The sequence below is a fragment of the Meleagris gallopavo genome, chromosome 20 (assembly GCF_000146605.3).
Source record: "Meleagris gallopavo isolate NT-WF06-2002-E0010 breed Aviagen turkey brand Nicholas breeding stock chromosome 20, Turkey_5.1, whole genome shotgun sequence".
In the NCBI taxonomy this organism is placed as follows: domain Eukaryota; kingdom Metazoa; phylum Chordata; class Aves; order Galliformes; family Phasianidae; genus Meleagris; species Meleagris gallopavo.
The window spans coordinates 5,641,908-5,649,617 of NC_015030.2; positions in this window are offsets into that span (position 1 = coordinate 5,641,908).

The following is a 7,710-nucleotide window of genomic DNA, read 5'->3' on the forward strand; positions in this document are numbered from 1 at the left end:
GTAACGACTGAACGGCGGGAGGGAGCGGGGCTGTGGTGGGGGGGAGGTCTTTGTTGCGCCCTCCGGGCTGCTGAGGGGCGGGCTCGGCACCGTGCCCCGGGGCAGCGGCCTGCGGGCCTGAGGGAGCGGCAGCGGGGCCTCCCCCGGTAGAGCGAGTAAAGGGGGGCCCGGTCCGGCCCCGCGGAGCTCCCCTTGTCGGCTTTGTGTGTGCGCGAATGGGATCCGTGCGTGCGGCTACTGGCCGATGCGAAGCCGTGCTGCGGGGAAGTTCCCGTCTCGCAGCAACAGCTGGGTTTGGGGGTGCTGAAAAACTTGGCGGAGGTGAAATAACAGCGAAGGTTGAGCCGGCGGTGCGCCGTGCCCGCATCTTACACATGGGCAGGAAGTGCGGCTGAGCGGGGCTGGGTTTCACCTGGTGATGTCATCTCTTGAAATCCGCCGGTGAATCAATGCGTCAGTGATCGTCAGAGGAGGGAAACGAGGAGGCAGAAGTGAAACAGAATTGTTCCCGAGGCGCTTCAGCCTTCGGCCGCGTTGTAGCGGGCACGGTTGTACGGTTAGAAAGGCGGCTGGGTTTCGGGAAGGTATTCCTAACTTTTGACATGGTGTCAGGAGGTACAGGAATAGCGTTTGAACAAAAAGGATTGTTTGCAACCTCCTGCCAGGAAGCGCTGTAGGACTCCAGCTGGGTCGTTCCTTGCTCTTATCAGCTCTGCAGAAGGCGTTATTTTGATAGCTATTCCATATGGTTGGGAGGCTTTGTGCCACAGCGGTGCTGAAGCTCTTTGTATGGCTGCTCAGGTGTGTTTTTTTTTTCGGTTTCTACTAAATTTTTTAGTTCAGGAAGTAAAAAAATTCCTTTATAAAAGGTTACTAATACCTTACTAGTCACTGTAAAGTAAAAATACTTGAAATACTGTAAAATATTTTATCTGCTTTCTCCACCTGGTCGCAGAATCACAGAATGGCTAGGGTTGGAAGGGACTTCAAGGATCATGAATCTCCAACCCCCCCTGCCACAGGCAGGGCCACCAATCTCCCCATTTAATACTAGACCAGGCTGCCCAGGGCCCCATCCAACCTGGCCTTGAACACCTTCAGGGACGGGGCATCCACAACCTCTATGGGCAGCTGTTCCAGCACCTCACCACTCTCTCTGTAAAGAATTTCCCCCTGACATCCAACCTAAATCTCCCCTCCCTCACCTTAAAACCATTTCTGCTTGTTCTGCAGTTATCTATCCTTTCAAAGAGTTGATTGCCCTCCTGTTTGTAGGCTCCCTTTAGGTACTGAAAGGCTGCAATGAGGTCACCCCGCAGCCCTCTTTTCTCCAGGCTGAACAAGCCCAACTCCCTCAGCCTGTCTTTGTAGGGGAGGTGCTCCAGTCCCCTGATCATCTTTGTGGCTCTCCTCTAATGTCCTACACATGTCCTTCTAGCATGTGTAACTGGGGCAAACCTGGATGCTTGTGAAGGATTTTCAGTGTGTGCCCCTGTATCTAACTGGCTGTTAGAATCCCAGAAATGCTCAGGTTGGGAAAGACCTTAAAGATCATTAAGTCCAAGCACAATTTGACCATATTACCCTAGCTAACAGTCCTATGCTAAATCATGTCCAGGAAAATCAAACTGAGATGATTGCTTTTAATTAGTGTATCAACCTGATACTTGAAGATTTTTTAGGTACAAAATACCCTACCTAAATCAAGGCTTGTGAAGGGCTTGGAGAATAAGCCCTATGAAGAGAGACTGAAGAAACTGGGGCTGTTCAGTCTGAGGAAAAGGAGGCTTAGGGGAGACCTTATTGTTCTCTTCGAATATCTAAAAGGTGCTTACAGAGAGAGCGGGGTTGGTCTCTTCTCACTGGTGACAGGTGGCAGGATGAGGGGAAATGGCCTTAAGTCGCACCAGAGGAAGTTTAGGTTGGATATCAGGAAAAACTTCTTTACAGAAAGGGTTGTTAAGCACTGGAATAGGCTCCCCAGAGACCTGGTTGAGTCACCATCCCTGGATGTGTTTAAAAACCGTTTGGATGTGGTGCTCAGGGGTGTGATCTGAGTTCAGATCACAAAGCGGAGGGTTGTTAGGGTAGTATGGTTAGGTCGTGGTTGGACTCGATGATCCTTAAGCTTTTTTCCAACCTGAGAGATTCTGTGATTCTATGAAAGCATGAATTTGAAAAATGTCAGTGTTGTGTCATTCTCTCCTTTATCTTTTTAAGTTACTACGAATACTAATGTCTTCTTAGGAATCGCAGTTGGTGGAGGTGATTAAGGAAACACCAAATCAGCTGATAGGTTGCAGGGTCGATGATGGGCTAATGTAACAATACACTGATACATCAACTGGTGTGAAATGCACTGCTGCAGAAGTCAGTTATCATGGTGAAGTTGGAGGAACATACAATCCTCTCCTGACTCGGCAGGGGTGGTCCCCATGCTGAAGAGGAAGTAAAACCCAATAACTAAACGCTGTTTTGTCATGTCTTGCACTCCCAGGTTTTGAGGCTAAAGTAGGAAGCCCTTACTGTCTGACGTCTTGGAGCTGTTGTTCCTGGCTTGAGGCTGTGATATACTTCTGCTTCATCCTCTCAGAGATGGCTTTTCTAGAGGTTTCCATATCATTGCTCGTGGCTCTTTCCTCCTTCTTTGAAATACTTACGTATTCACAACAGGTTTCTTTTTCTGCTTTGATTTCTTGAGAAACTTCCCAGTCTGTTTCCGTATGGCTCTTTGTCTTACCCATCCCAAAAGGAATCTCACAGGAACCCTAGCTTCAAATGAAAGGAGGAAATCTACACATAGTTTGTGCTTGATTGAGAACTTTGCTGCTGTGTGAAGTGTAGAGGGAGATTCATAATGCAGTTTTTTGTTTCTTAGACAGAGTGGGCACTTGCCATTGTTGGATGGCTTTCAGTAGTGTGTGTACTGTGTTATATAGCATGTGTATTGTGGTGCACAAAGGCTTCAGTTTTTGTACTGCTTTTATCCCTCCGTGTGCTTTGGCAGGACTGTGTTCAGTACTGGAACAAACTTAAGCAAAAAAAACCTTCAACTTTGATACCATTTTACTTCTTCAGTAGCTTTCTTCTGTAACCTTTGGTAACCAGCTTTAAATTTGTTCTTTGTTGGCTGTAAAGGTTTTTATCTTTGTCTGCATGCTTGCAAAGAGATTCCTTGTGTCTGCCAGTGTTCTTTTACCAGTGTTTGCATAAAGCATTTAGGAAATGTAGTGGAAAGTGGGATGTTCCTGCTGTTTCACAGACTCATTAGCATGGAATAATCTAGGGAGATCATACATGCAGATTCCTTGAATTACCCAAGTTACTCATGATGCTACCTTGCATCTCCCAAAAGCCATTTATATATATATATATATATATATATATATATTATTTTTATTTTTTAGCTAAATTCCTGTTGGAAAATGAAAGCAATGAAAGCAGAGCCTCTCAGGGAAAAGGAAAGCAGGGCCCCTTGGTCTCCTGCTGCCATAGGACCTGGAGGTGTTTGCTGGGAGTGAGAACACGTTGCTGTAAGCAAAGGGCCTGCAAGAAAGGCTCGGTACTTCCATGGCAGCATGGGGCTGAGGCTGCTGCTGGCAGTTGGATCCTTGTGGGCAACCTCTAGGTACTGCCTTCTACTGATTTGAACACGTGCTGGCTGCACAGTAAGATTAAACCCAAAGTTTGCTTCGGTGCTGCTTAGGCTAGGGTGGGCGATGCGTCCCACATCATGCTGAGTGCCAGAGGGTTGGCACCTGCGTGGTGTCATGAGCAAGAGTTGTAATGTCAGCAGTCTGCAGGTAGTGCTGGAGCACCGTCGATGCCATCTGAGCTTCTGTGAAGTCCTTTAAAGCATTTCTTTAGGGAGAATTTTAGCGACCGTCGCTTTGTCCTTCTGCCCCTGGAGTTGTTCATCACCCTGACCTCGTGCAGAGCAGTGTTTGCACGGCCCAGAACAGCCTCACCAACTGTGCCGAGTGTAGGAAACGAAGGTCCTGTTTGCTGTCCTTCCCTGTCCTGGCAGTCCAGAGGGGAACTGTACGTTCTGAATGACGCGCTCGTGAGTCCTGACAGTTAATTCATTGCAGGCCATGCTGAATGTTTTTGAAGCTCTCGGTACAATTTCTAACTGAATGTTCTCTGTACTCTCTCTGATGGTCTGCCTGGCAGGGCCACAAGCTGCACACACTCCTGGGTGGGGTTTGGCAGGGCAGAACTTTGCCAGTCTCGCTGCCATTCAGTCTCATCCCACAAGGGTTGCTGTCAAACCGTCTGCTTTCTATTTCCTAGCTCTTCTGCTCTTTGAGGTCATGCAGCTTTGGTCCTTGGAAGCTAGAATTTCCAGTGCTCTTTGTTCTACCTCCTCCTCCTTTCCCTCCTTCCTTCCCCAGAACAGCTCCTGCCTGGGAGCCTGCAGCTGCTTCAAGTCAGAGTAAACCAAGGCTCATCTTCTGCAGGATTCTCCTCCTGCCTTCTTTCTTCTCCTGCTTTCCAGACAGCTCCTGTGCAGCACAGTATGATCAGTGTAATAGAAATGTCTTTTGAGAGGGGTGAGCTCTGCGTGCAGAGCATGTTTTTCTAAGAGTTGTGTTTGGTCCCGCCGGTAGTTTTGATGCTGAAATTCTCTTTAAAACATCTCAGCTTCAGATGTTTGGGATCTTTGAAATTCTGAACCTTTGTCACCTAACTCTGTGCCTCCGTGCTGCATTTGGACAGCTGGCTTGCTGTTCTGGATACCTCGTTTGGGTTTAAATAAACAGCTTGCGTTGATTGCCGTGCTGCTGGTGTAGCTGAAGCAGTTTGGGTGTGCAGCCAGAGTTTAAAATAAAAATTAAGGACTGAAAACAACAGTGATGTGTTCCATGTATAACACCTCAGCCTAGCTTACAAGGAGACCTTTGGGCAATGCTGGATCTGCAAGATGTTTTTTTTCTATTGCCTTTCAGCTGGCTGTCCCTATCGCAGGACAGGCTTTATAAAATTGCAAGTAATGCTTTCTCTATCTTTATTTGCAAATTCAGCAGGAGTGTGTGGAGATGGCTTAAGTGAGAACAGTTACACAAGCTGGGTGAGGAGAGCGCTGGGAAGTGCAAGATGGAGAAAGAGCCAAGAAAGAGCTGCAGGTCTGTGCTGGTCAGGGCCTGGAAGCCAGGCTGCTGCTGCTGTGCTGCTCCCCAGCTCTGCTTTGCTCATGTGGAAGCACTTCCATGCTGCACAGAGTCCGTGTGGCTGCTGGTGGGTCACAGCTGGGGGAGCTCATCTATCACATAGCAGCACAGCCAGCTGCAGAGGCTTCACGTCCAGCAGTTGTGCCTTCATATCTGTTAGATATAAGCAGTCACCAAAGGGAAGGGTGGGTGTCTGCTGCTTTTTCTCCTTTGTGCTTGTGTGTTTATTCCTGGAGTTCTTGTAGGGGATTAAACCTGTGTCTGGCATAGGGGCTATGTTGGAGATAGGGGCTGTGGGATCACACCAGCACCTTTCCCAGGTTTGATTTTTCACTGGGCAAACATTGCAGCTGTCAGAGACAGCAGTGACACGCTGTGAACTCGGTTTAACTTGCTGTTGGCAAGAGCTGTGCTGGATCAGGTGTCATCCTCACAGCCAGGCTGAGCTGGGCAGTGCTGGGAGCTGAGCAGAAATACAGAAGTTGCACTGCCATGGCTCACCCACATGGAACATGTGCTCCCAAATCTTTGTGCCTCTGCATATTGAAGGCACTGACCCGTGACATGGTCTGCCTTGAGCCAGGGTGGATTGCAGTGGTGAGAGGTCCCAGCCATCCCAGTGCCTATGCTGTGCTGTGGAGTTGCCCAGCACGGCTCGTCTGCACGGTGCATGGAGAAATGAAGTCCTCTGAGCGTGGTAAGGAGCCCCTGAGCTGTGTGCTGGTGTGTGTGGGAGCAGCAGGCAGTGACTGTGGGAAAGGTGTGCTGATTGCTGATGTAAGAAATCATTGGGCTGAGCAAAAGCTACTGGGGCTTAATGGTGTAATGCTCTTTCCTATCTCCCAGTTTCAAGGGACAGCAGCTGCCCAGCTTCCCATCAAGTGAGAGTATTCAGCTGAGAGTGGGGACGTGATTATGTTGGTGCTCGTTCCCTAAGCAAAAACCCAGATGCTTTGCACCACCCCAGTGCAGTGCGGAGTATGGCCAGAGCTGGTGGAGCAGCCCAGGTGTTCCTGCTTTGGTGGTGTGCCCCTGAGCTTGGACACTGCTTCAGTGCTGAGTACTGGAAAGCAGTACTGAGTACAGGGCAGCAATTGAGTGCCAAAACCATTGTGCCTCTTGGAGCTGCTTGTCTTGTAGTGGTGCTTAACCCACGGATCTGGCTTGTGTGTGCTGGCCGTGCCTTTCTGCCTGGGTGAAATGTGTTGTTATGAGCATCGTTGGCTTTTTGAACGTAGGTAAAGTGGATAAAAAAAGATGAGAGGGCAACACAAGCAGAACATCCCTGGAATGTGAGGTGTTGGAGGTTGCTGAGCTGGTGAGTGCATCTCTGGGGAGCTGGGAGTTCTTGTTCCTGGGGCTATGGGCAAAGCACTTGGCTGGAGCGGAAGACTTGAGCCATGTTAATACTGACTTTCATGGAGGCAAATATGGCAGCTGGGCTGTAAGTCCCTATTTTAAAAGTGTATCCAGTGCTGAGCTCCCTGGCTGCTGAGTGAGAGGCCGACCTCCCATGGATGATGATCGCATCGCAGGGATTCCATAGGAGGGGAAGAGTGACTGCATGTTTTGTGTTCAGGAACAGCCACTCTACTGTGCTCTGGTTGGGTTTTGTGTCTTTTATGGTCTTAGCATGATACCAGACCTGCAAAGTATTTATTTCTGGGCTGGTGTTCTGCCTATTCCTTGGCTTGCTTATCCTAGCAACTGAGGCAGGTGGGTCTGGTGCACAGAGCTGAAAATAGTCGTGCTGCCTTTGCAAAGAGAGCCATCAGAGAGCAGGTTAAGTGCAGTCCCCTGCAGAGAAATGCTTTGCTTTTGGAAGAAACTGCATGGTTATATCCTTCAGGTGTGAATGACTGGGAAGGGAATGCTTGAACAGCTTCCCTGCTTTACCTGGGATGCCTAAAGTGTTGCTCAATACAGAACAAAGCAGAACGGCTCAGTGGTGGGTGATGAGTTGGTTTAATCTGGCATTGCCCTAATGTGTGTTGAAATGAAGCTGTCATTACACACTGAGCTTTGCATGAAGAGAACTCTTCAGTTAAAACCCCCAAACTGCTGCTCACAGGTGTGCAGTTACCGGAATGCGACTATTGCTGTGACTGCTGTTCTGGATGCTAAGGGCTCTCTGTGCAGTACTTCAACAAATAATTTTAGAAAGCATTATAAAAATGGATGTCTGTCTATGCCCTGGTGGGCTGTGGGAGGCTATGAACGCTTCCCCAGGCTGGAAGTGGGCTGTAGGAGGCTTCAGATTTCCCTCCCCGCTGCAGCTGAGACTCGGGAGCTGCCCTAAAAGCCTCACTGGCTGCCTTGCTTCCTGCCTTACTGAAACATGCCATCAAGAAGGCAATAGATACTCAGGTGCTTTGCTTTGATTCCGGATCCTGCCCTCAGATTATGGATTTATGTGTTAATTTTGCAGATCAGGCTGTAAGCCAGGGTGTGGGCTAGGATGAGATGCTGACAAAGCACAGTGGGTTTGGGGCCGGGTTCAACCAGCAAAGCGATGCCTGTAGCAGGAGCAGAGGGGTGA